Source organism: Callospermophilus lateralis, chromosome 6 (genome assembly GCF_048772815.1).
Source record: "Callospermophilus lateralis isolate mCalLat2 chromosome 6, mCalLat2.hap1, whole genome shotgun sequence".
Lineage (NCBI taxonomy): Eukaryota > Metazoa > Chordata > Mammalia > Rodentia > Sciuridae > Callospermophilus > Callospermophilus lateralis.
The window spans coordinates 127,682,749-127,710,641 of record NC_135310.1 but is presented as its reverse complement, the minus strand read 5'-3'; the positions used below and the strand labels follow the sequence as shown (position 1 = coordinate 127,710,641).

Below are 27,893 nucleotides of genomic sequence, written 5' to 3'. Positions count from 1 at the left end.
TAAAAAGGGAATCTCACAAAAAAAATACAAGGGAGACTGATAGAGGAGGGTAAGTATATGAAAAGATGGTGGGTGATCATGAAAAATTACTTGAAACAATACGTACCAAATTATTCTCTGTTTATGTATGATCAGACCACAATTAATTTTACTTCTATATATGAATTATAATACACTAATTAAAATAATAATAATAGAAGGGAGATTAGTAGAGTAAAGCAAATGGAACAAGAGGGGGGGGAGAGAGGAGAGAAAAGGAAAATAAATGGAAATGTTATTATTACTTTATATGTAGGTATAAATATGGCATAATGAATCCCACTATTATGTATAATATAATGCAACAACAAAAATAAAAAATGAATTAATAAGTAAAATATTCGTTGATAATAGAGAAACTAGGATAAAGATAGTGGATATTCATAGAAAGGAGAAGGACATGGTGAATTTGAGAAGGAAGTCATGGAAGAAATTTGATATTAGATTTGAATATCTGAGACATGACAGAAAATGAAAAATGTCAACTTCTATTCACCATGGACATATAAAAGATGAGGGAAATTAGAGGAATACCATAGAGGCAAAATCTTCTGAAATTGGTGGATAAGTGCATGGAGAGTATAAAAGAGAAGAAGTAAAATGTGACAGATATCTGACTTCTTTTTTATTAGTATCATGTAAAGATTTGGGATAATATGAAAAAAAAATCAGTGTTAGACATTGTATTTCTTCATTACATGAAAGTAACCAGGTGAAGTGTATTACAGATACTTGAATTCATTAACCTAGAACTCACTAAAATGTATTATGTGCACATATGGAAAAAAATCACACAAGCATGTAATATAGTCTAGGAAAAATTACAGAGGAAAGAGAACACCGAATTTTGATTTTAAGCAGATGAAGGTTTTGATCTCATCAATAGGAGTGAAAAGACAGGGATTAAATAGTACCATGGAAGACAAAACAAGAAAAAACATTTTAGGAATAAGAAATGACCAAAACAAACTATTGAACACCACAGGTCAAGCAAAATAGTTACTGAAATCTTTTCTTTTTTCTGGTGATAGTGAACCAGAGGTGACCATTTTCCAAATGATTTTTGTAATTTTCTCAAAGGTTCAAGAGAGGCCAGGTAAAATAAGAGATGCTCTAAGGGACCCCCTGTGTTCTTCATACTCTTTCTTCTATTGCAGAGTAATAATCCAGACTGATCACCCCAGCTACCACAGTAATTCTCTTCTTCACATTTTGATTGAAATACAGGAAGATCCCCTAAATGGCTGGGGGCAGTGTTAATTGTGGTTCCATGAAATCACTGTTTTTCCCTAGGGCAGGCATTCCTCTCTTTGAAATAAAGATCTTTAGGCCAGCAGAATGGGAGGTTATTGGGACAGGAATCAATAGTTTTTCCAGTGGAACACAGGTGTTGCATAATAATGAGAACATCATGCTAGGTGACATAAACAGACTAATATAAAGTCAAGGAATAAATGTTTTCTTTCATTTATGGATGTGTCCATGCATTCAAGAGAGAAAAAAAGAAAGAGGGGGAGAGAGCGAGCAAAGTGGATTAAAATGGAATTTCATAAAAATACAAGGGAGACTTATAGAGGAGGGTAACTACCTGTAATTCAAAACAAGTGAACCCTGTCTGAATACTGAATCCTGACTGGGGGCATAGTAGTGCCTTGTATTTAAGTGGGCACAGAGCACATACAGCCTTCTGGAGACTTTGCCCAGACCATACAAATTATTGCTATATGGTTGGAATGATAATCAGCTGTATCAGGATGATGAGGAACATGATAAATCAGTGAATTTCCTGAGTTTGTGCCTAATACTAAACTTTATTTGCTATGAAATGATTTACATGGTCAAAATCAATGCAATAAGGAAAACCTTTTTGGTGAGTAAGGTATTCTTTAAGTCTACAGATGGTACATTTGGCAGAAACATTAATGCTGGGAAGGAAAACAATCTATATATACTCTAAGTGCCTATTCCAGGAGGAATAAAGTGTCAACACTCCCAAGATGGTAGTGGTCAAGTGTAATCAACCTGCCACAGGATTGGGCCTTCAAAAAGTGGTTATATGCAGTTCAAACTTGGTGAGTAAAAATCCATCTTGTTGATTTCATGCATGGCCTCCATCAAGTTAGTAATCACATCCTTCCCAGTACCTGACCACTGGCTACAGTCTGCAAATCTATGAATTATTTCATGTCTGGCATATTCTAATTCCAAGCAAAATTAAATACCAGGTGCATTGATTTAAGTCTGATGACTGCCAGGATTAAACTTTACTACTCTCTTTAGTGAGGCCCCAGAAAGGCTGTAATGCTATAGGAGTTCAGTTTCAGGGGAAACCTGTATATCATGGAGAATCATCTACAAACCATGCCCAAGTCTTTTCTTCTTCTGCCAACTGAACATAGGAAACTCCCCATGAGGTCATGGGCACAGTCTGGGAAAACAATGATAATTTACCAAGAGTGGAGCCCCTGAGCATTTCAGCCACTTCTTCATGTAACTTATTTGTGTCTTTAGGGCCTGCTTAGGCCTGATCTGTACATGCCACTTTCATTTGATTACAGAGAAGTGCCATACATAACAATTGAATGACTTTCTGCATCAAGTAGTGCAATGTTCAAAACTGCACAGGGCACATGATAACTTAGTGTCCCATGCTTATGAATTTAGCCTTATTAAGGCTCAGTAGAAAGCCATTATCTTTTTCTTAACAAGAGAGTAGGTATCCAGAGAGAGCTAGAATATTTTTCCAAATTAGTAAGTTTCTGTGGTGCAATTCACCAACAGGGAGTTGCCAAATAGCATCCCAATCTGCCACTAACAGTTCTACTACCATTGCATCTGCTGAATCATGTAGCTTGGATGGCAGAATAAATTATATGGTAGCCTGGACACATTGCAGAGCCTTTGTTTGTTCTGGGTTTCATCCTGAACAAGTAGCTTCTTGGGTCACTGAGTGGTAAATAGGCCAAAATAGCCAAGGACTATGTTGCCTCCAAAATCCAATCAGGCCCAGTAGGAATTGTGCCTCTTTTGGGTTGTAGGAGAGACCATGAGACCACACATGAGTATTCATCTTTCACATTAACAGGAATGTCTCAACATACCTTACATGATTTGGCAACTGGAATCTTCACTGCAGTGCAAGCTGTTGATATACATCTATCTATATCTATATCTAAATATAACATGTGTGTATGTATATATTATATATAATGCATTCCCTTGTTAAGTATTTCATCAATAAATCTAAAGCAGTTTCTACTTCTATCTCACTAAATCTAAACAACAAAATTTTATCAGCATAAGAGACCAGTGTTACATGTAAGGAAAGAAAAGGGAGTCAAGTTTCTTGAGCACATAATTATGACTGAAAAATAGAGATTGTTATATCCTGAAAGACAAAAGAGAATTTGAATTGCTGGCCTTGAAAACCAGAAGCAAACTTCTTATGGAGTTATTTACTTGGTAGATATAGGGGGAAATTAATTTGCTATATAAGTAGCTTCATAGCAGGTACCAGGGGATGCACCAATTTGTTCAAGCAATGAAACCACATCTGGTGCAGCAGCTACAATTGGAGTCAACACCTGTTTATATTCTATAAGACCCATATGTCTTCTTTATGGGCAAGAAGACACATGCATCAAGTCCTTGTGGTGCTGCTAATCTCTGCATTCCTTCTAGGAATTTAGTATTGTTTTTGGCTTAACATTTTTTCTAGGTAGAAGCTATTTTGTTGGCTTTCTCTGGCCATTCCCACCAGAATAGCTTTTACTTTACAGTTCAGAGAACCCATTTGAGAATTTATCAGATACTGAATCAATCTCTTTTCTGTTATATATTCTGCAACTGGGTAAATAACCACAAGATGATTTGGGGATCCACTGAAATGACTGTGAAATAGACTTGAGTAAAAATTCATTCTTTTTCTTAAAATTATAAGCTCCTATGGTAATGAGTGACATTAGTGATGAGATAGTGTCAGTTCAGAGCCAGAAGACAGCAATCACCCAAAGGTTTCATTATTTCCTTCTCCCCAATGTAGAGTCAATCTGTTGAAAGAGTGTGGGTCCCTTTAGATTAACAGGATGAACTTTTTGGAAGTGTGTGACCCTTTCTGAAGGGATCCTGCCATCTCTTTATTCAAGAGGTTCTGAATCTCTAAATTTGCTCTAGTCAGGGAATCGAGAAAGGGGCAATGACTGCTTTGGGATTTGGGCTAGGTTTTTATTCACTTGACCTAGAACTTTTCTGATTATAGAGATAAGAAGCCTACTAAGTTATTATTTTATCTATTTCATTTATAGGAACATGATGATTTTCTTGCCAATGTCTACAAATGACATGATTCATAATAATCAGGTCTCTCTTTTGACTCCTGCCTTATGGTATCCAGGTACACTTTGCTTTTTGGCCATTGAGTGGCCCAATCATTCAAAGATCTGATTATTCTCCTTGCCTTCAGCTTTCCTAGTTTAGTGGATCCGTTCTCATTACTCCAAGTTCCATCCTACAGAAAAGATTGATCACTGAGATGCTGGGACTACCTTCACAAACTTATTTCTTACAATGATAGCAAAAGGTTTGTCCTCTGGACTTCCCAGGGTGAGTGAGTAGGTCTTAAAAAAATTCCACTAATATTCCAAATTCCCTAAACCTTTGTGTCCTATTACAGTAAACCAAGGCATTTGAAATTCATTTACTATGGGGAATCCTTTACTTCATGTTTCCATCAACAAAGAAACAAAATAAAAGTCCTTTTTACCCCCTAACTGCATCATTAAATTTAGAATTTTTGCTTAGTGAGCCTTTATCTATAAATTCATCTTAATTGAACTTTATGCTCTTTCTGTATCTTCCCACAGTCATACTATCTATTTCCACATTTATTCCCCAAATGTCTGTCTGTATGAATTAGAAAAAATGAGTAGCTCTATTAGATCTCATGGTCCCACTCTATACTATATTTTTAGGAAACATTCAGACCTTGTGTCTAGTTACAGAACCAGAAAAGTAAAAAGTGATAGTGAAAGTGAGTTCTGAGGAATCTCAGTGGTCTCTTAAGGTAACCTCCTTAGGGAAGGTCATCATAATTTCCTTGGGAAATGAAGTTTAATTTCCTCAGTGGAGGTGGAGACGTTTGTTGTACTGGCAAAGATAACTCATCAGTAGAGAGTTACTGTCCCCAGGTACATCAGAGTCTTCCTGCATATTTCCAGTCCAACATAATATACCCCACTCCTTCACAATCATTGCATCGACTTTAATGGTCAATACTCTGAGGGTGGGAATTCCATTTGCATTGTAATCCAACCACTCAAAATGGAAGTTCAGTTTGTTTTTCAGTTCTGTGTATACAGGAAATAAGGGTGTTTCACAGACAGTGGAAGACACTCTCACATCATATCAGAGTAGCGCTTGAGTTCCGTATTAAATCTTTGAGCATACCCTTTTCTTTCCTTGCTTTATTCAGTGACAACTTTAGTAATAAAATAATTAAATTAATTAATTAATTACTCCTTATATGGGTTTGATCAGAAGTATCCAAAAATGACATTATCACACCATACAATGGAGTGTCATTGCAATATTTACTAAACAACACAAAATCAATATTTTCTTTAAATAAAAAATATCAAAAAGGCTGGTGTTGTGGCTCAGCGGTAGAGTGCTCACCTAGCACGTGCAAGACCCTGGGTTCAATTCTCAGCCCCACATAAAAATAAATAAATAAAGTATTGTGTCCAACTACAGCTAAAAAGTAAATATTAAAAAAATAAATTATTTTAAAGAAATGATTTTTAAAAAAATGATTAGAAAACCTATTCCAGGAACTCCAGAACCAGTTCAGAATGTTAGACTTAAAAGTATGTTTCTTTTAGAACCACTGCTGGTAACAAAGTCTACATCATTCAGGGTACTACAGATTAACAGAGTGACCAGAAAGTTGTGTGTTTATATGTGTGTGTTTGTGTGTATGTGTGTGTGTGTGTGTGTGTAACTGCAGAAACAGAATCAAACAAATTCTCTGGCAGAATGCTTTCTTGATTGACAGAGATCAGTCTGTTTAATTAAAAACTTTCAGGGGCTAAGGCTGTGGCTCAGTGGTAGAGCACTTACCTCTCATGGATGAGGCACTGGTTCAATGCTCAGCACCACATAAAAGATTAACAAATAAAATAAAGTTATAAAAAATGTTAAGAAAATTTTCACCTGGTTCAATAAGGTCCACAAACATTAATTAGGAAGGATAATTTACTAAAAGTTTATAAATTTAAATCTCAACAGTGAAACACTATCACAAAAAAAAATTGGAATAATATTTGAGGAAATATTTGGGCACCTTAAATAAACAGAATTGACACAAAAATTAACCATTACAGTAATAATAGATTAAATGAAATGCAAATGAATATATAATTGAGTGATCTGTTAGAAGAAAAAAAAGTGCTGCTTTATGCAGAAACTTAAAGGAAGTAACTTTGGTTACAATCAGCAGTGTATGATTGTTCTGCAGCAAGAAGCCCAATAAAAAGGGGAGAAGGGACAAATGATTAGATTGATTCATTATTGTGGATTGCTATGGATTGCTAGGGCTTGTGTGATATAAAAAAAAGGTTAATATTAATAAAGGAGATGGCCAAGAGGAAATGAGGATCTACAAAAAGCAAATGTTCCAAAGAATGCTTCTTAAAAATATGTCTTTGTACATATGCAAATTCCAGGTAGTGATAGAATTTCACTTAGGATGTAATAATATGTGTAATTTGGCTTTGCATTATTTAAAAAAAATAAGGAAAAACAGAAATATAGTTGTTTACTATAATAGAAATTATTGCACTGCAAAAATAATTTATTCATGTGGAATATCTTCCAATTTAATACTTAATCTTAGAATGGACTCATGTGTAGAAACTTTGGACTAAACAAAATGAACATTATATCAGAAATTATGCTAACATATTTAAAATACAGTTTTCATAGCTCAGTATTTAGCTTACCATCTGTCTTTGTCATAAAACTTGAGTCATGTAGCTTTTTGAGAATTCCATAATATGGCCTTCTTAATGCAATTTACTACTAAAGTATGAGCTTTTAAAAATTATTTTTAGTTGTAGATGGACACAGTACCTTTATTTATTTATTTTTATGTGGTGCTGAGAATTAAACTCAGTGCCTCACTTGTGCTAGATAAGTGCTCTAACACTGAGGTACAACCACAGTCCAAGTATGAACTTATAATCAGAATTAAAACTAATAATTTATGTTTCAGGGCTCAGAACACCAACTCAATCATCAAACTCTGTCTATTGTTTTATACCTTTGCAACTCAGGTAATAGAGCCTCCTGAATTTAGGGAAATGGAAATGTTAGATGCTCTTTTTGAAATGCAGAGAAAGGAATCTTCTGCATTGCTTGTTTTTTTTTTTTTTTCCCTGCCTTACTTACTTGTCTGAGAACTTTGCTGTGCATTCAAGTGTCCTAAATCAAAAATTTATTTCAAATACCTTTTTCTGCCAAACAGGGTGACATTGCTGCTCATCAAGTCATATTTATCTGCCAGCTATTTCTTTATCAAAATTGCAGAAGTAACAATTTTATCTTCTTTGTTAAAAGCCTTTTTAAAAAAGCCTGAAACCAAAGGACACAATTTGATTCTTAAGTATATTTTTTTGAATAATCTCTCCCAATTTGAAGCAAATTTAAAATAACTAAATTTAAATATGAAGGGATGACAGTACATTTAAGAGGAAAATTGTTTGAAATGATATTTGAGCAAAATAATATCAATACACAGTATACTAAAGTTCTCAAATAGTTAATACCCATTTTATGCTAATTCTTCTATGTCTTTTACAACTTGTGTCTTGCTTCTGGCATTGTAGTTGTTTCATAACAGCTATACCACATATAGTCAGTTAATTTTCTTTAACTGAATTGGCAGGAGTTTGAATAAAATTTGCCTATATTTAAATCAGTATATGAATCATTAAAACCACCTGTTCAAAATAACATGGAAAACATTAAGATTTGAACCCTGTTTTTTCTTTTTTCTCCTTTTTCTTCTTTCTTCTCTCTTCCTGCTATTCTTCCATCCTATATTTAATTATCTTTCAATCTTGTCTTTCCTTTCAATCATTTATCTATATTATAAATGTCTTCCTGTTTATAATTATTTAAAAATTGAGATAAATTTGATTCTAATTCTAGTCCTATAATAAATAGCTGCATAAAAGCACTTAAGCACAAGTGTGTCAACCATAAGACTAAGTTGTATCACACTCACAAATTATATTGGCATAAAATATCATAAGTGTCACAGCATTCACAGTAATTTTTTTTATTTGTGTTTGTGCCCATGTGGTATATTTGTGTGCATGTTCAGAAATAATTTCTGAAAATGTTAGTTGAACTCTTTTAAAAACAGTACTCTTTGTGGGGCTAACATTAACGAAACTATGTGTATTATACCTGTGAGAAGAGACATGACCCAATGGAATGCTTTGATTAAAATCCTAGGAAAGGTGAAAAGTCTGAAAAAGTTAATGAAAAATAGGAAGTGCTTGAGTTAGCTGAACCCTCATTAAGAAAATTATAATGGACCCTGTAAGAACACTATACAACTTTAGGCCTTTTTGCTTGTGGACAAACCAATCCCCCACTTCATCCTGCCTCTGTCTTAAACTAGTTTTCAAGGGCAGGGCTAATTGTCAGAAGAGGTCTCCTGAGGAAGTAATGGCAGATGCAGTGAACAAATTGCAGGCCCTTGTGTAATTTTGAATAACCTTACTACTCCAATATCCTCATCTGTAAACTAGGCTGATATGGAAAGAAAATTGTAATTTATTGTGGAAATTACTTCATCCACACGTGGAAAAGAGATGTAGGTTCCCAGTCAAGTCTCACCACTCTTACTACACTAACTGCACATTTCTTTTGGACCAGAAATTATAATATTTCTAGATGGCATGTGAAGATTTGGGCTTCACAGAAGGATGTCTGGATTCATCAGGAAGTATAATTCATTCACTGGAAGGAAAGAATAATAAAGGAGGAATCTGTCACATTCTATCAAATAAGAGAGTTTTACTACTGATTTTAGTTGCTCAATAATCTTCCAGCACTGCAAGCATGCCCATGATCCAGACTCCCCTGTCTTATCAAAATATATCCTCATAATTGAAGCAATACAATATATTATCAAACATATAATAAGTGGTAAATTTATTACCAGAATTCATTAAGCTGACTCTGCAGAGAGTACAATGATTTCTGACAAAAGCAGAGGTGAATAGTGTTTTCTGAATTCACAATGTATTGGAGAGGTCAGATGTAAATCAATGACATTCATTTAAACAAGTATTACCAATAAAATCAGAGTACAGATATCTATAGCACAATAATAATATAATAAAATAAAAGTTAATATTCAGAGTGAAAATGAATGAGTTATTTTAAAAAACTGCTGGTTTTGTTGATTGGTGATAACATTAATTTACTTTTCTGGTGAAGGCACTCCTCCTCTCACTGTCTTGACAAGGTCACAGTGAAGATAAGTGCTGGCAAAGCCGCTCTCCCCCTGTCTTGACAAGGTGAGGATGAATGCTGGCAAAGCCGCACTGGTTGGTGAGAAACCGAAACTATAAGGCCCTTTTTTATGTAATTGGGACGTTTCATTTTCATGTGCATGTTCCTGACAGGAGGCATGAGTATGTTAAATGCCAAACCAAATTAAATTTCACATGGCTAGAACATAGAAGGCTGTTCTACTACCCCTCAGCATATTGAGGACAAAATAGAAGGCTGCTCCTCTATCTCAATACATTGAGGATAAAACTGATAATGGACAACAATCATTCTCTGAAAAGTCATGAGAATTTTAGGCACCACATTGATTATATCAACTAAGAACCCAGGCCCATAACTCCGGCCTCTTAAAAAGCTTATTGTTCAAAGACCACCATATGTACTTATTTTTGATTAAGGAAAGTTATGTTATATACTTAGGAAAGTTAAGACATATAAATATACATTCTCCTCTTTTCTATAAATCCCTCCATAGGGATTTATGATGAGCATAATTAATATTGGCAGTAAGTGAACTGACATTTAGAACTTTCTTTTTACTGAGAGAGATTACAAAGATATGAGATAGTGTGCCTTGACTAAGAAACAAACTCTTCGAGAAAGCCATTCAACCAGTTTTATGAGAATAAATGTAGGAATTAATTAAAGTAGCTTTATAAGACATATTTTTAGAATAATGTTAGGAATATTTTTTATTTAGATTCTTGTGTTTAGAATTCTTAAGTTTTTAGTTGTATGGGTTTCTGATATGCTTTAAGAATAGTTTATAGACTTTAAGAATTATTTATAGACTTTAGAATATTTTAAGTATAAGATTTAAGGGGACTTTTTTAGATGGGAATTTTAGATTAGAAATAAAGTTCAGGTGTACTTTAAACTTAAAGGTTAATGATAGGTTAGGAGACTTCGAGTCTAGTTACATAGTTTGGCATTAGTTAAAAAGAAAATAGCATATCTTGGGGAAAATAGTACATACTGGGAAAATCTGAAAAATGTAAATTAGTGACACATTTTATCAATGATTCCATACCCTTAATAATTAATAACTAAAGGTCACATACTGGAAAAATGTAAGCTATGTTACACTTTTCTACACCCCTAATGATGGTTAAGAAAATGTCACGTCTTGGCAAAGTTTTGAACTTGTATAATCAATGACATATTCTGAACCTATAATGATGAGAAAAATTGCAATAAAAGTTGACCCAGAGTAAGCTGCATTAGAGCTCTCTCTCTCTGGAGATTGCTCCAATGGAATGACTCCTGTCTCATCCTTTTCGCAGATCCTACTCATTCTTCAGGACTCCCTGGACCCTGTTAGGGCAGGACCCCTTCACTTTTCATAACATCTATCTTTCATATTTATTATAAAAATTGATGCATAAATAAATTTTGCAACAATATTCAAATTTCAAAATATTATATATTATGAAAAATCTCAATATTTCAGAAAACCAATGTTTAAATTTAAAAATTAGAAGTATCTACACTTTTCACTCACTTCTTACTCATATATACAAATATGCACTTATTATTCTGTCAAGTGTTTTTTTTAGTTTTTGTCCCACAGATTAGATCATTCAGTAACATAATATTTAATTAATACCAGACTTTAGTTTTTTATATGAAGCATTGAAGGTATTTAAGAGATATCTATTTTATCATTTGATTGATTTTAAAGTGTAATCATTTTCATATTTTAAAAGTGATGCTTTTAGTTATTACTAAATTTTAAACTAAATTATTTGGTTAATGAATTTATTAGTGAATGGATAGTTCTAAGTGAAAATTTGGGAATCAAATAATGATCAATAACAGTTACTAAGTTAAGAATTAAATAATTGAGTAGTGGAATACTTCAATCTAATTAAGAAAGATAATTACGGGGAAAATATTACATATATCTCAATACACTAAACTGCCTGTGGGAAAGTTCATAAGAAAAAAAAAAGATTTAGATAAATGGAAAACAGCAGGAACTGAGAATTTTAGGAAGAAGATAAAATAAAATCTTAGAAGAATAGATTTTAATACTGTCAGGAATGAGATTATAGGGTTCAATATGTTCCTGTTAAGTCTTATATTTAAGGAGTCAAGATCTACAAAATCGGGTCACTATTACTTTCTATTTTGAGATCGTTAGAAAAGAAGTCCCTGTGACCAATTGAGCATAACATCTGGTCTTCTCAAAGGTGATTTGCACCTGTCATGAATATGTGTTCCTGGCAGCTGCCTCAGCAAGGTATGAGACACTGACTGCAAAAAGCCTTTATCATCCAAGAATTACCTGGTTCTGCTACCCATCCAAGAACACAATTGTTTCCCAAGATGCAAAAGAAGAGGTGCTGTCTGCTCAGCAATAATTCAGTGGGGTATGGGGTCACACTCTTTGTGGCAGGGTAAAATTATAAATAGTACCTATTTTACTTTCAGAGTGTTCCTGTAATATGACATATTGCATTGCCCCTACAGTGTGTACATCATTCGGAAAACTGCCAGTGACTCAAAGGCTCAGAAGACATTATGAGAAAACTATTAAATCACATGCAGACATGTAGTGATTTTGCCCAGGTTATATCTGTACAAACAAGTGGAAATCTAGGCATAAATCTAGGCATAAAAATCAGGATTTTCTGTTCATTAAGATTCCTTTTATTCCCCAGGATCCCTGTTATCCTTTGATCATTTGACTTCTATCAAAGACTACATACTTGAGGCATACTTGGTTGCATTAATAATCTCAACATTACTTCCAGAAAAATTATTCTTCTCATTGGTAAACTTTCAGATAAATACATATATAGAAGGAAATATCAATCTGATTTTAACAATCATGATAAGCAAAAACTTGGGCAGATCTTTGCCATAATGTCCTGTTACAAAATTTTTCCCTCCCATCCATGAGAAGGCTCTTCATGCTGCATCTTCATAACTAAATAACCCTTTCTCTTACTTCTTTACAGAACAATGAAAAAGTCTGACCCAAAGGTAAACCAGTTTTGACAGTTACTACAAAATATAGTGTAACAATAGAAGTTTCTTATGAAAATACAAGACCATATATTTTCAGCTTGATCATGAAAAGAGGGAAGAATAAAAAAACAGGTTGGCTGTATTGGAAGAATGGAGAGGAAATAGACTGGGGATTTGATGAGGAGTTTGTAGTTCTGTTTTCATTGATTAAAAAAAAATACATTGAGTTGGTATCAAGAAATTTGAGTATGCTTCAGCCTCATACTTTCTTTTCCTTCTTAATCAAATATTAAAAATATTTCTTGGAGAAACATTCCATCTAAGAAACACATATCCTTGAGAGCTTTTCTCCACTTAATTTTATGTTGTAGTATGTTTTGCCCTATATCACTACATAAAAATTACCTACTTTTCAAACCAATAAATGCAGTACTGGAATTATTCAATGGAATTATTATTTCTTATATTATTCAGAAAAACTGCCAACCTTAAGTGTAATTGAGTCACTTTCAACATTTAATTCCTGTTATTGATATTCATTCGGAACTTGTCATCTTGGTTTTCCTCATTCATTGTATAAATCTATGATGTGATAAAATTGTTAAAGCTTAGATTACTGGACCTACAAGCATGGTCTTTGAGCATTAATGAGTGTAATTTTTGGCTTTTAATATGGTTTAACTTGATTTGACTATTGGAACATAAAAATTGATAGTGAGGACTAACTGGATTAACTTGTTGTAGTTAAATGAACTTCAAATTTTCTCCCCATCTCACATAAATACTTGGAGAAAATATGTTGATGTTATCCTTTTTATACATTTGTAATATACATACATCATACAGAAAATTATGTATATATATATATATATATATATATATAATTTGAGAAAAGATTATTCATAAACTTATATAAGCAAATTACTTGTTCTTAAAGTAATATTCCCTTAACACCCACATATAGATCCTGCACAGGTAACATTTTTAAAAATGTATCTTTTTAGTCATAAATATATATATATATATATATATATATATAGTAAATCAAAAATTTATTTTTGTTTAAACATTTGTTCTCAACTACATTATATCATTTTGGAAAGCAAGTAATAATGCTCAGAAAAAGACCAGACACTTGTGAGTTGTGAATGTGCTCTGAATGTTTTCTTCCAATGCTCAATAAAAAAATACTTATGTTTGTACCCATTTTGAATCAATCTTCAGAGAATCATAGCTTCATCAGGAAATATGAGCATATAAATATATTTGGTATATTAATTTTTATCCATGTTGTCCTGCACACTGAATCTTAGCAGCCTAGTTAAATACTTTATTTCATAATGTATTTCCAGGTTAGTGGAGATATGTGACATGATATAACCCAATTTCATACAATATTCTAGAGTAAAAGAATTGCCCACATGTCCCAAATATTCACTGTCTTTACATTTTCATGGATAATAACATTCTACTCAAACATACTAGTTTCAGATGCTCAGACAACTTAAAACTGCATAGTTTGTAATTTGTTTAATTTTGATTACATTTTAGTGGGCTTATGGAGAAGAAATCCAATGAGTAATTGATTATTTAAGAAAATTATTTCAAATTTTGTTAAAAAATCTAATTTAACAATTAAAACAACATTATTGAAATAAGCTACATAGTTATTTTATGCAACTTAGTATACAGAACAGTTAACTGATATGAGACAAGGAGAGCAGTTGTATTTAAGTACAAATCATTTGCTTCAAAGTTTTCCATTGTTTAATGGATCCAATAAAGAATTCATGATAGGATTTTTTTTAAACAAAAGGAACTTATTTGACAAAAAATACAAAATAAAATGGCTCAATCAAAACATTTGAGGTAATTTTCATGTTATATTTATCAACTTGCATATTAGTAGAATTAATCAGATAAGCCTAAGATTGCCTCTTTTGCATATGCCTTATATAGATAAGATTCTCACTATAAAGTTTTAAATAATTTTTACAGGTATAAATACTATTGCATGAAGAAAAATATTCATGAATCATTTAAGTCAGAATTAAAGTCAGCAGCAAGAAATAGAAATTCAACTATTATCCTTTAAACAAAAAAGAATTTATTTTCCTTGGATGTAAAGAAGCCCAGACAAAGGTATCCTAGGTTTGGTATAGTGACTCTATGGTAACTTCACAAAATTGATTTCTAAATTTCCAATTCATTGACTCCAGCTTCTGCATGCTATTCATTATTTTATCAAGAAATGGAAAACTTTAAAAACTGAGAGAAATGAAAGAAAATATCAAAAAGTGCATACCAAATTAGTATGTCCATTTTTAAAAAATGTTATCCTATAAGATCTAAAAGGTTCTTCCACATTGCCTCATTAAGAGAAACATAGTGGACTCTGAGGGGAAGACTGTATAGAGGGGTACAAAAGTTCAGAGTAATAAAACCTTTAATTTGGATAAACAGACCCATATTCCAAGGAAACATCATCAGCATCACCACCAGCAGCAACAGCAGCAGCCACCACCACCACCAATACCTGCAAATGGGCAACAGAACAGGCCAGCAGCCAAAAAGAAGGCTTAACTATTGACCTGAAGAATTTTAGTAAACTAGAAGACCTTCATCCAAAGTAGCCATCTCTTTGTGGAGGAAATGAGGAAACTATTTGAGTAATAAAGGAAGGCAGGTCAAGTTTTCAATCATGAGGATAAAGGTCTTGGCTTTACATGTTTGGAAACACCAACTCTCGTGGAAATTGCCAAAGTAGAGCTGGACAATATGTCACTCCGTGGAAAACAGCTGCGTGTTTGCTTTGCCTGCCATAGTGCAACCCTTACTGTTGTAAACCTTCCTCAGTGCATGTCTAACGAACTGCTAGAAGAAGCTTTTTGTGTATTTGGCCAGGTTGAGAGGGCTTTAGTCATTGTGGATGATTGAAGAAGACCCTCAGGAAAAGGCATTGTTGAGTTCTCAGGAAGCCAGCTGCTTCGAAAACTCTGGACAGATGCAGTGAAGTGTCTTTCTTGCTAACTACATTTACTCGTCCTGTGACTGTGGAGCCAATGGACCAGTTAGATGATGTTGAAGGACTTCCAGAGAAGCTGGTTATAAAGAACCAGCAATTTCACAAGGAGCGAGAGCAGCCACCCAGAGTATGAGTATGCCATGCACTGGAAGGCATTCACTGAGGTTGAGAAACAGCAGCAGGAACAGGTGTACTGAAACATCAAGGAGGCTTGTGAGAAGCTGTTATGAGCACCAGGTCATGCTAACGAGGCAGGATTTGATGAGGCACCAACAACTTCAAAGAATCGAAGAGCTGCACAACCAAGAAGTGCAAAAAAGAAAGCAACTGAAGCTCAGTCAGGAAGAGGAGTGTAAGCCCGCCATGAGGAAGAAATGCGGTGGCAACAAGAAGACATGATGCAGCAACAGCAGGAAGGATTCAAGCGAACCTTTGCTAGTGCAAGACAGCAAGAGATAAGGATAGGCCAGATAGCTAAGGGAGGTTCTATGAGCATAAATAGCAGAGGCGCCATGCCCTCTGCTCATGTCCCAGCTAGTACCCCAGCTCCTCTAGGACCTGCCACTATGATACTGAATGGAACTTTGGAATTGACCCCTCCAATAACTGAATGCTTTGGCCAAGCTGCCACAATGGAAGGAACTGGATCAATTGGTGGAATCCCTTTTGCTTTCAACCATGCTGAAATTGTTCCAAACAAATGTCACTGATACTAATAAAGTTGCATTGTCTAATTTCCCAAAAACCTTTAAAAGAAAGACCCTTTTTGGACTAGCTAGAATTTTACCCTTAAAAAATGTTAAGGATTCTTCCCAATAATTAGGTCTTCCCTGCTTATACTACTCTAGTTATTATGCTAGAGGCAGAGGTCAAGGGAAGGGTGCTACTTAACAAATCAGTTCTGTGAAGTATATTGTTTAATTGAGTCTGTAAGTCTCAGATGTGATTGTTGAGGGCTGGTGACTCATAGCAAAATGGATTCAGTTAGAGCCCTGATAATCTTGATAATTCCATTTTTTCCATCATATTTTATTTACTTTCTTGTCCTTACACAACTTGATCCCAGATATGATGCCACATATACCACAAAAACAAAACATCCCCCACAGAGGTCATAGACAACATACATAAAATTCTGTTATTTACCATATATTACCCCTTCATGTCCTATGGAAGACATTTTCTCTTAGAACTTTTTATTTTAGTACATCTTTAAAAAATTTTTATCTTAACTTGCCTTCATCTATTTTTTGGGTAAAGACAACCCAAGAATTGACCCTTCAGTGTCTATGAAGTTGCTATTCACAGCTTTTCTTGATAGCTCTCATACAGCCTTGGGAACAGGGTTGCTCTATGCTGATGGTCTGACAGTAGCTCTTAGCCTTGCCTATCTTAGGTAGTTATGCTGTGCATCTTTTTATTGGTTTGCCATGTTTGATTTGATCCTAATACCTTAAATTTGGAGTTTTCTGAGAAATGAAGCAGTAATGCAGCATCAATTTATTGAAATATATTTTAAGTCTTAAAAAAAAGAAAAAAAGAAAAACATCATGTGTCAATTCTTGCTCCATTCTAAAGAGCACTGTAATCAGGCCTACTGCTACCCAAAACACAGCCCACTGACAATGCATACTGTAATATGTAAGATTCTTTAAATAAGGAGGGGAAATGGAAATTGGGTGAGCCCCCAAAATATCTCATTTTCAAGTTTGCAATCAGATCCTATAGGACTATGCTATTGTTAAAGGGACTGCCCAAAATAGAAGTTCACCATGCAGTTGATTGTAGCATACCTCACTATCTTTTATGAATTCATGAAGTGGAGAAATATTTTACTGAAAGCTGTAACAATTAATGGTGGAAAACAGTGTGGAATTAAATCTGCATTTTTATTCCTCATCTTCTAAATATGTTAGATTGAGCATGTAATTTAGCATCTTCTTGGTATTTAAATTCTAATTTATAAAATTGGAGAAATTATAGAATAAAAATATCCATTTCCATTGAATAGATGCAAATGATCAGATGACTTCAAATTCTTCTGAAAATACATGAAATCGATTATATTTCAATAAGTAAGGAAAGTATTGGATAAAGGAAAAACTGAGGAGCAATAAAATTTTCTTGATTTATTATTTATTCTAATGATTAAGTAAACAAAATCTAACTAAAAATTCCTCTGGTTTTCAGAACTGTAGTAGGCTTTATTTTAAGCTGAGTAGACATTCAAGGTAGTGTAAATACTTTTATAGCTGAATAGAATCATAAGGTGAATGGCATTTGTTCATTTTTAGGTCATCATTTATAGGTTGAATGTAATAATAAATTATAAACAGAGAGAGATGAAAGTCCTACCAGGGGATGAATATTTTCAGCCAGTAAAAATTCATATGCTCATTTATAAGTGAAGCCTGAATAACCAATAATACTTTATTTTTACACCAGTAAACCATCTTGGTTATAGGATGATTCTGGGTGGCTATAGCAAGAATCAAGCATTGTAGTCTAGCCCTTGCTTTTCTATCTAGGTTAATCAGATAGAATGCCCAAACAGCATAATGTTTCTGACCACTATGAGACTTACACATACCTGTTGATCTAATTTCTTTAGCAGATATCAAGATATAAATATTCTCAATATTCTCCATATTCCATATGTCACTTTCATATTAGACATAGACACTGATTCAGATCATCAAATATGGCAAGAAATGAAGAGGAAAAAAATAAACAAAAGAAAAAAACAGATGGCAGAAGATAAAGCATGACTGGACCTCAGTAAAAATAGCAAGAGAGGAGATGATCTCCAACTGAAATTGGGGAGAAGAAAGTAGGCACAATTACAGTGAAACTGTGGGTAACATCTGGTGCTTACTATTTGCATAGTACAAAACCCTTAACTTTTATTATACGTTTAGTACTCATATTTGTAACAGTTATTCTGATTTTTATACACAAGATGTTTACTGTTTTTTTCCAAGGTCACAGTGCAAAACCTAAGCAGTTTTGTTCCAAAGTCTATACGTTTAAATTATAGTCTACATTACAGCTACATAGAAGTGAAAAATAGATTAAAATATTATGCCTTCATTTACTGATGAGATTACTTCTTTGAGAAACACCTTGATAAATTGACCTCTGCATATTTCTGAAAATTCCATAGCTCATGAGCTATGGACTAGATCAGCAGTTCCAAAGAAATACATCTTTAACTGGGCACAATATCTTTGTTTTGGTTATTTATATTTATGTGGTTCTGAGGATCGAACCTAGGGTCTCACAAGTGTGAGGTGGGCACTCTACCACTGAACCACAACTCCAGCCCAGAAACCAGCTTTTTACAAATCTGCCATTGCTTCTCAATATCATCAGAAGAGACTGACATTTATTCACCACTTATTAATTATTTTTATGATGAAAAATAAAATATTTCTAATGATAAACACAACAGAGTGAGGAAATGCAGTGCCAAGGAGCAGCTCTATTGGTCATAACCTCTGGGCTTTCCAGCTCACATTGAAGTTGTCTAATATCCTTGCCCATGTGTACCAGGCCACTTAATTTCATACAGCCAGGGTGCCTGCTTCAGAAGGCTACTAATTCCCAAAGACGAGTGCAGGTGTGCCTTTGTATTTCATGACACTAATACCTTGTGAACATCCTTTCTTCCTAAAAAAACAGGTTGATGAACCCCCTGAATTAGCTCTTGCATGTGAATGTTGATACCTATCATTTATGGATAGCTGTCCCCTTCCCAGAGTAGCCCACCATAAAAAAGTCAAGATCACTGGGGAAGCACTGAGGACTTCAGCTTCCTGCTGAAAAAACTTCATTGTAATTGTGCTTTCATTCTAAGCCTGCTACTTCCCCAGCCACAAAAATTCTATTGCTGTGATTCTACAAAGAGGAGGAAATAATGAAAAGTACTGATGAGCTAAAAAACCCAATGAGATTAATATGGCAGGTGACTGGGATCTTTTCCAGTGACCTCTTTGGGCAGTTTTAAAAGAAAAACATCATTAGACAAAAGAAATCATTTGCTAACAAACATTGTAGTTGCATGACTGAAAGCACTTCTGTCAAAAGCTTTAGTTTATTTATGCACACCTAGGTGCCATTGTAGAAAGTTTTAGCCCAGTCTCAGTAAGCAAGAAAAGGTTATGACTGAACTCTGACCAAGAAAACACTCAGTGATCCATGGTGGCGTGGAGCAGGAGGAGAGGCAGTTACAACTTGAATAAATTAAATGCTTGGGTCATTATTATTTGAGAAGACTGTTGGGTTAATTCAAACCACAGGCCCCACCCTTTTTAATAACAAAAAAAAAATCTCTTTATGACACACTTTCTCCACCTGGCCATTCCCTAAGAAAAATACTAACCCATAGATTCCTGACTAAAATAAAAGACCAAACTACCATGAGTATAATCCCATCAGCTGGGAAGTTTGTGTCAGGAGAATGGAAGGTTCAAAGGCAGCCTCAGCACTTTAGCAAGGCCCAAAGCAACTGAGCCAGACCCTGTCTCTAAATAAAAACATAAAAAAGGACTCAGGATGTGGCTCAGGACTTATGCACACCTGGGTTCAATATGTGGTACTGACAAAGAGAAAAGAAAGAAAAGTCGAGAGCCATTCCTCCAGATGGTTCTGTGATTTCAGAAAATCCCATCAGAAACAAGACACTGAGTTTAGCTTCTAGAAAGTCACTTCCATTGACCATGCCAACATTCCCTCCTGCTCAAATACCTCCTACCCTGGTTTTTATTCTTCTCAATGAAATGCCTAACTGTTCTAGGAATTCTCATGTGAAATGATGGCAAACAATTGAAAACTAGGACATTCAAAGTGAAAAGGCTGATGTCCAGCAAATTTGGATTGAAAGGCCTGGCAATTCCAGGCCCTGGTAGGAGACTACACTTGCATCTTCTCCCTTATGGTTCTCTCTGGACCTTGGATGTCAAGTGTCCCACTTAGGGCCTGCTATGACATCAGCTGCTTTCCTGGTAACTCCTGATGTCACAGACAGCCTGACCAATAGCACTGTGACTTCAATCCACCCAGTCAAGCAGAGGAGCTTCTCATCCTGGCCACTCCAGAGGAAATTTTGACAAGTGCCAGCTCAGCTGTGCTGACACACAGGAACAACTCAACACTGAGCCCCAGGAGCCTGTTCTTGAGAACTGGACTCCAACTTTTTCACCTACAGAAAATAGAGCATGGGTCTGTGGCCGCATGTGGTCCTTCGGGGTCATGGGATGATCCTGCTCCATCCAGGGCCCTGGTACCCATTGCAGCCTGTAGGCTAGCATCACCCTCACCCCCAAGGGTCCAGAAATGCATGGTCTAGGGATAACTGCACCAGGCCCACTGAGTGCTGTGACATCCTACACCACAGCAGGATGACAATCGACCTGGAAAGTTCAATGGACCTGGGAGTGCCAGTGGGCATAAGAGGGCATGAGAGGGAGCCATCTTGAACACTGGCCCCAGTCGAGGCACCCTCCTGGGCTTCTCTAGGCCTGGGCTCACTGATACTTTACCCAGTCTGGAAAATGGCCCAGCACACCACCAGTGAGCAGGAGTGGCAGCTCTTGACAGCTGAGGGTAGTGGAGTATGCAAGACATCTTGATGGGTTATGGGAAGCTTGAGCTGGAAAAATCACACAATCTCTGGCAGGATGTCCTTCTGTCCAGAGAAAGACATTACCAGTGACAACTTGAATCTCCTAACAGTGAACACTAAGGGGATGTCTAGGTCTGTAAGGTTTCTGTGTTGCATTCAATCAGTCAAAATTGAACACTTCTTACACTGTGGAATGAATAGGAGACCTACCATTGTTCCCTGAACAGCTAAGCAATGAAGACTCAAAATTTAGAGAATCTAGATACCAAAATTCAAAAAAGCAGCCCAAACATGAATAAAATCACGTTTATGAGCATAGGAGCTTGTTTCTTTTTTTCTAGTTCCCATACCATTCTGTGTACACAGGATACCAGATCCTCCCAGCCTGCATTGCTAAATCCCTCAGCCAGAAGGCTGGGTGGTGCTCCCGCTGGGTTCTCAGCAGCTCTTCCCTGCCCTAGAGTTCCCAGAGGAGGTACAGAAAGATACACAGGCCCTGATCCAAACTGTCACCGCCTGCAGATGCCCCTCAGCCAAGAACCTTGCTCCCCAGCAGTTCCTTTCTATGGAGCAAGGCCCAACCAGGGCAGTAGACAGCTGTCTAACACCTCTGGGTCCAGGACATGGGCAGCAGGATTCCTGCCATTGCAAGAGCTCCTAAATATCAAACCCAACACCTCCTGCCCTCACCAGAGCAAGACCAGACACAAACAGTAGCTCAGACATTCACTGGGATGGAGAAGGACAGAGTGTCCTGTTCCAGGAACAGTAAGTGAGATCCTGGTGAGGCCATCCCACTTGGTCACTGGCTGCACAACTGCAGAATCAGTCCTGTGCTGATGCACTACCTTCCCTCGGGTCCTTCCTTCCCCTTTCAGAGACCCCAGGAGTGGCTCCTCTCCGCTGCCTGCACCATCCTTGGGCTGCTCAGGTCCACCTTGCCCAAGATAGAGCACCCAGAGGAAGCACCAGCAGCATGACCCTGTACTGGAGGTGCAGGTACCTTCAGTCCAACACCTATGAGTATCATCCTAGTCCCCACCTGGTCAGCGCCCCCAGGGTTGCCCCCTACCTGCCAGAAAAAGGCTGCTCAGCCCTGTCTCCACCCATCACCTCCCATGGACTCCAGACTACCTGTGCAGCCATCCTGAATGCCTTGGGGGTGGGGGCGGGGACACTGTACCAGTCCAAGGAGAAGGATCCCTGCCATTGCCATAGTTGCTGACCCTCAAGCCCAGTGTCTTCCACCCTTCCAGGATGATCAGGAAACCTCACTGGGTCATCAGCGCGATCTGGATCTACAGCCCCAGTGCCAGCACTCCACAGTCTGCCCAGGACCCATGCTGTTAACCAGGTGCCCAGATCCCACGCCTAGAGCTTGTATAGGGACCTTGCATGCACGCGTTCCTCCCTGGCTGGATCCTGCCTCATGCCCGGGTAGACTGTTTTCTGCATGCGCCTGTGAGTTCTCTACTCATACTGGCCAAAGCAAGGCCCTGGCTACAGGTCTGACATTGCCATTTAGCCTGAAGCCACTTTTGCAGCAGAAGAATGAACTTTTGCGCCTTTCTCTGGAATTCTTGAATCCCACCTTCTCTAAAAGCTTCCATAGGTAGTTTCCAGGGCAAGCTTTGTCCCTCATTTCTGTCCCCTGCCTGGGAGGCAGAGACCTGACAGAAGGGTCCCAAATGAGGCCCGATGCTCACAGCTCTTGCCGACTTGGACTTCCCTCCACTGTTGATCCTCTGGGTTGCCGGGAGCCTGGCTATGAGCATAGGAGCTTGCTTTTTTTTCTAGTTTCCATAACATTCTGTGTACACAGGATACCAGATCCTCCCAGCCTGCATTGCTAAACCCCTCAGCCAGATGGCTGGGTGGTGCTCCCGCTGGGTTCTGCTTTCTCTCAGAAATCATCTTGCAGGCATCCTGCAAGTGCTCATCAGCCGTTGAAAAAGGTGCCTCCTGGTGCTTCTCCCGGGTCCTACAGACGCTTTCATCCTTTCTGGGAGATCTGGACATGACCTGCATCTTCCACATGCTTGGTCTCCTGAAGAAAATGTTGCTGTCTGCTGCATCTTTCAATGTTTCCTTCAGTTCACCCCACTGATTCAGCAACCTGACACCTTCTATAGCACAGGAGCAGGAAGTTGCTCCTTGCCAGCTTGCAGAACCATGGTGTACCCAAGGCCCCTACCCAGGGAAGACTGTGCTCAGAGTTCCTGAAGACAGTGGCCAAGAGGTGGCTGAGCAAGTGGAAGACCCCACAGATAGAGAACGTCATAGAGGGAGTACCCATGTTACTGCAAGAGCACAATCTGCTTTTAGGCCCTTTGTAACCTTCAGCTGCCTGCTTTCCTTTGTTCTCAGGTCTGGGGATCTGCATGGAAACCTCCACACCCAGAGATACCAAGACAGAGCTGAGATCTCCCAGGCCTCATGTATGAGCTCCTGCCCTAGGAGAAATGCCATCAGCAGCTCCTACAACTCCACTCAAGGTCTCCTAGTCCTGAAGAGGAGGGCTCCAGGCTCATCCAACTTCAAGCTGCTCCTGGGATCCTCTTTAGCTGCAGATTCCCCTGAAGAAGACCCAGTGTGAGAAGGTGGCAGAAGACAGGCAGGGACAGCCATTGCTGAGGAACAAGTCCTCATCCAAGAGGACATCAGTAAGCCACAGAAATGAAAATTTTCTTTGCTACCAAAGGGACACTCTGAGGCTGCCACCACCTCCAGACATGGCCTTTCCAGTGACTGATGAGAGTTAGAATCCTCTGCAGCATATCAACTGTTGTTGCTGGGTGAGACACAGGCCATCAGGGACCACTGTACCATGTACCCCCCAAGCCCATGTGCATGGGGAAGAGCCAGTCCTATGGCATGAATTGGGACTCAGCCAGACATTTCCCTAATGCCCCAGAACCTCCACCATGGAAGCCTCCACCCCCATGTGGGTAGCTCTACTGTTTCCTCCCAGAGACACCCTCCACTCCCAACCTCAGTGTCCCTCTCTTCCCCAGCCTGCCAATTGCTGCTTTGCCCCTTCCTCCAAGCCTTCCTTCAGCACATTGGCAGGTTTAGCTCCACAGCCACTGGCTCCCTTTGGGGCCACCCTCATGAACACCATTTTTCCTTCATGCTGTGTTCTAGCAGGTGGTAATATTTTTTTTGGCTCACAGCTTCAGAGCTACAGGTAGAACTGTCAGTGACAATAAGGAAAACAGACACTCCCCCAAAGCCTGCTTCCTCTGTGTACCTTTCATTCCTCTCACTCTGTGGTACCCCAAATCTGCCAGAATTCACTTTCCCTCATCAGGCAAATGGCCAAAGACCAAAGGCTCCAAAGAGCTTAGAGCCACAAGGAAACCAGAGAGAGCCGAGCCAAGGGCCTGTGTCTGTACTAGTGAGGACCCCAATCAATGAGCCCAAATAAGACCTCAGCCTCCTCCTAGTCAGCTTTCAAGGCAAAGCTGCCTAGGAAGTGGGTGGGGATGGGAGGCTGTGTCTCTATTCCTCCTGTTTTCCCCAGGATCACAGAGGTCAGGGCAAGCCCTGTGGTATGTGTCTAACAGACTCACACCAGGTCCTGCAAGGGAGAAAGGTCGATGTTGGCTTAGGGCAGCACTTTCCTCCTGGACCCCACAGGAATGAGTCCTGACCTTGGGGAAGAGGATCTGGTGGCTGCCCCAGTGCTCCTGGTTCTGAGAGTGGCCTGGCCAGATGAGGTTGGCGTCCTAAAGGCTAGGTTTCTCTTCCCTGTGCTCCCATGGCATGCAGAGCTGCCAGGGTGAGAGACCAGGACAGATGTGTGAACCTAGATGCAGATTTGTTCCTGGTGGTGTTGGTGCTCCCAGGTGGACTTGGGGGTTTCTGCTAGGGGAGGGCACCTTTTGACACTTAACATAGTGTCCCCAGTGTCTCCAGGAACAGAGTTGTTCTTTCTCCTGTGTGAGGTGGTCACTATGGGGATGGTCTGGTTAGTGGGGCTGAAGGTGTTAAAGCCCATGTTTGCTGTTAGCGCTTTCTCATGCTTCTTGTTCCATCTGCTTTGGGAGTTGAACATGGCCTCAAAGCCAATCTTGGAGCCAGATCTTGGCCGCCAGGTCCCTTTGATGGAATATGGGTAGAAGTGGTTGTTTCAGTAGTGCTTATTCCATGAGGTGAGATTAAGAGATTCTGCATATGCAGGCTTTAAGGATTAGCAATAATTTTAGGAACACCAGTGTTTGCTTGCTCTGGTTTGTGCTTTGTCTTATGTCCCTTGGTACCCATTGTGGTGCTCTTCCTAGGGGTACTATGGTTGTTCTGTCCCAAGCTTGCACCATGGTGTTGTCTGTTTCTTTGGGTCCCTCCTCTTGGGGAGGAGATGCACATGGCCCTAAAGGCAGATATGAGATCTGAGAGCAAGTCTGGGCTCTCATATCCCATTGAGGCACACATGAGCAACTAGAGAAAGCCTTGCTGGGGGTGGTGCTGTTTCCCTGAGTTGAGCTTAGGGGCTGGGGCAGGCTTTGGGGGATGGCACTCAGGGTAGGAACACCAGAGTTTCCTTGCCCCTGTTTGCTCTTTGTCTTGTGTTTCTTGGTCCCCATGGTGGGGCTCTGGTTAGGGGCTCCTATTAGTGTTTCTGTCCCAAGCTTGCCCCAAGGTGCTGTCTGGTTTTGGGTGTCCCTTTACTTTTTGTGCCATGATTACTGCCATGGAAGATGTCACAACTGGGAAAAAGTCTGTCCTCCCAGTTGCCTTTAAGGACACTGACACTGCAAGGCTTGAGGGAGATGAACCTTGGTTGTCCCATATTGACTGGGGCTGCTTGTTCTTCAGACAAAAACTGACCACAGACTCTGGCCTCTGGCTAGCAGCTGTGGAGGCTGAGTCAAATGTATTACATGCACCAGATGACCTTGCAGCCTGGCTGCCAGCAGAATGTGTCTTGATACTGGCTTAGGTACCCACCTGTGGGATTTCTGAGCATAAGCCCCAGGGCTAAGGGGATTGGACTGCCAAGGCTGGGGGGCCTGCCATCAAGGATAAAATTGGGGATGCACCTGGACCTGAAGCTCCCAGGTGCCCAAACTGCTGACAGCTAGCAAAGATGTGGGCTCTGAGCTTCTTCCCATCAGGAACCCTAAGGTTTGGTGCTATGGTGGCTAAACCATAGGTATGTGTTAAACCAGTAGACATGGGTCAATGAATGACTATTTTGTAGCTCAAATTTTGTTCAACATTCAGAAAAGTGGGATGAAATGCCATGTTTCTATTTTTCCCACTTTTACACAATCAAGACACTTCTCATGGTGCAATGGCATCAGGTACCAAGAGATGTCCAAGGGAAAGACAGGATGATGTTAACTGCTTTAAAGCCTGAAGTTTCCCAGATCCCAACTGTCCTCCACTCCCCTCAGCTGGGCCTCAGCTAGGCCTGTCTCTACTTCACAGGGCTACTGGGCATCCTATCTCCTCCAACACAGGAAGGTGAATCTGGCATGGTTCTGCCCTTCAAGGTTTCTCAGGGCACTCAATTTGGCTAGAGTACCCAACTCAGTGGGGCAGGCTCATCCCCACTAAGACAACAGCTCATGGGAGCAATCTCAAGATCAGCCACTGGCTCTCTGTCAACCTATATCCCACTCTTCTTTTCTGGCATACTAAACACAGAGAATCTTAATTTTCCTGACCATGACTGTGGAGGGTGGTGACAGAGAATGGGAGAGCAGTGTCTGAGATTGGGGTCTCTTATGACCTCAGCTGTGGCAAGCCTGGGGCCTGGGAATGTTCCTGTGCGATGATGCCCAGCATGAGGAGGCTCTTCAGAAGAATTTTATCTGCCTTGACCTTGATCTCAGGTACATAGCTCCTGGGAATAGAGGAACTCTCCTGCTAGACAACCACAATGTTTCATCAGCTCTGTTATTTCTGAAGCTGCCTGCTTAGCAGTAACTTTAAACACTGGACTTTCTTTAGAGCTACTAACATGGAGAGCTCTTCACATTGCACATTGCAATTGTAAATCGCAACTGCAGAAAAGCTGCATAAGTGTTGCTAGCCCTGTAACTTTTTGAGTACAAAGAATAATGCTTGCACAGTCTTTAATCTGATAATGAGACATTATTTAAATAAAGATTGCTGATGTAACTCTTTAAATCTTCTTCTCCATCAGAGAGCAGCACTCCAACCTATCTCAGCTATTCATCTTCAAAATCTGTGTCTGTGAGTCTTTATTTTCTAATCCCCCATTGTTCTTTACTGGAACCCTCAAGTTTGGCAGTGCTGGTTGTGGCACATGATGACCCTGAGAAATAATGGGAAAACTTTTTAAGCAATTTTGTTTCCTACCATCTCAATTATCTTGCAAACTGCTTACCAGTGTCATCTCCTCTTCAATAAGCCCAATGGAGACTCTCAGATTCTTCACCACACTGACTCCCCAAACACACACAAGTTCAGCAGGAGCTTTCCCTCAAGACACAAGTCTAATTGGACTCTGCCTATTACAAGAACAGCAGGAAAGCCTTATGATCAATCTTTCTTGCAGCCCCCAAATGCCCTTAGGAGACCTACACTGCACTCACTGCTGTCTCTATCCACTACAACACCTGGTTTCACCTCACATTGCACATATCTAAAGAAAGACGTAGTTTTATTCATTCTTAC

At 38.6% G+C, this 27,893-nt stretch overlaps 1 pseudogene; it reads left to right on the top strand.

Moving 5' to 3' along the window:
* The first annotated feature begins 15,249 nt into the window (after positions 1 to 15,249).
* On the top strand, positions 15,250 to 16,332 carry LOC143402056 (non-POU domain-containing octamer-binding protein pseudogene; annotated as a pseudogene).
* The last annotated feature ends 11,561 nt before the right edge of the window (positions 16,333 to 27,893 follow it).